This window comes from Coregonus clupeaformis, chromosome 15, assembly GCF_020615455.1.
Source record: "Coregonus clupeaformis isolate EN_2021a chromosome 15, ASM2061545v1, whole genome shotgun sequence".
Lineage (NCBI taxonomy): Eukaryota > Metazoa > Chordata > Actinopteri > Salmoniformes > Salmonidae > Coregonus > Coregonus clupeaformis.
The window spans coordinates 24,890,266-24,891,784 of NC_059206.1; the positions used below are offsets into that span (position 1 = coordinate 24,890,266).

The following is a 1,519-nucleotide window of genomic DNA, read 5'->3' on the forward strand; positions in this document are numbered from 1 at the left end:
TTCAGCTATTTCTGTTAGTGTCTAGTAAACCTTTCTGTGGCCTGTTTAGACTTTTCCTTGCTTTATAGGTGTGTGTCAGGGCCGAAGACATCCTGGCCGAAGACACTCTTTGAAAGGCTGAGGAGGCAGGAGGAGATTAACGTAATTGTTCTCAGAAATGTGGCCAAAGCCCAGGAGAGGACGAGGAAGCGAAAACTAGCAGAAGGGGACCATGTCGTTTTTTAAGGTCGGCGACAAGGTCCTGCGGAGGAAAGGAGGCAAACTGGAGAGGGACAACCTGGGCCCATACACGGTCACAAACATTGAGGGGAAGAGTGTTGACATCAGGAAGGGTAGGGATGGACAGCTCTTCCCCAAGATAAACCTGGACCACCTCCTCCCCCTCCGTCCCACCTGTTTCCTCGGGACCTCCTCCCCCTCCGGCCCTCCTGTCTCCTACTTCTGTGTATATTGTTTGAAAAGGTTATGTAACCAAAAGAGCAGAAGGTGACCTACCTAAACTCTATGCATGGGGGGAGCAGAGGGAAAGCAAAGCCAAAACTAAGTAAGTTAATGTAGTCTTTAACTTTTCTTACTAAGCTATGGATCATTTTCAACTTCATTAGGCAACCGTGGCAAATGCTGTACTTCTGTTTTTAAGCAGTTAATGGAAATGCCAGGCTGCAAAGTCCCTAGGTGGAAAGCCTTCAAGGTCCCACACCCCTATCAGCTGGATTACCGTTCATGTGGAGTGTTTATGTGCAAAGTAGGTGGACATTGGAGACATGACTTTGAGCATTCTCCTGTATAGGTACTGTGCCTGTAATAGTGTGTTTTAGACTGGTCCTTGTTACTGCTACAGTAGGAGTTGAATGCCACATTTCAGATTTATTTTGTCAGTTTGCCTGCTACGAGGTAAGAAAACGTATTTCTCTACACAAATGGAACACGTGGACCAAATGCTCTGTGAAATAGACCTGCACTTGACGTTCTAACCATTGATAAATGCATTTAAATATGCCTCTATCCACAGAACATCAACAGACTGTGCAGAGTTTGTGGAAAAATAACCACACCTGATGGAACAACAGAAACTTTATGGGTAAGATTACTTTAAAACAAGCTATTTCAGTAACACTGTATATTAATCGTCTCCTATAGAGATATGACTCACGTACACTTTTTTTTTCTATGGCCCCTTTTTTCTGATAGCTGCCACCGATGGTTCCACATTGCATGTGTGGATTGGCATTCAGTGTCCCATTCTCTATGTTTTGTAGGTCAGCGTGAGCCGTGAGTACTTTTTGTTCTGCACCGATTTGTTATTTTACTGTCAGCAATATAATGCATAATTAATTGTTGAAGCCAGAATTCTGAATCTGTTTCAGGCTGATGAGGCTGCGGACCAGAATGTATCGTTTTTTATGTCAATTGATGAGGCTGCATGGGGAGCAGCATTTTCTTTTTATGTGGCTGGGGAAGAACAGCATTTTAACTTTATTTTTTAATTGATGCGGCTGGGGAAGAACAGCATTTTAAC

The 1,519-nt window shown here is 43.7% G+C and overlaps 1 long non-coding RNA gene across 1 annotated transcript; it reads left to right on the forward strand.

The window, feature by feature from the left end:
* Positions 1-1,273, forward strand: LOC121583186. The gene is made up of 4 exons (XR_006003452.2): positions 1-544; positions 641-745; positions 1,013-1,081; positions 1,192-1,273. It is a non-coding gene; the product is annotated as an uncharacterized LOC121583186 (long non-coding RNA).
* The last annotated feature ends 246 nt before the right edge of the window (positions 1,274-1,519 follow it).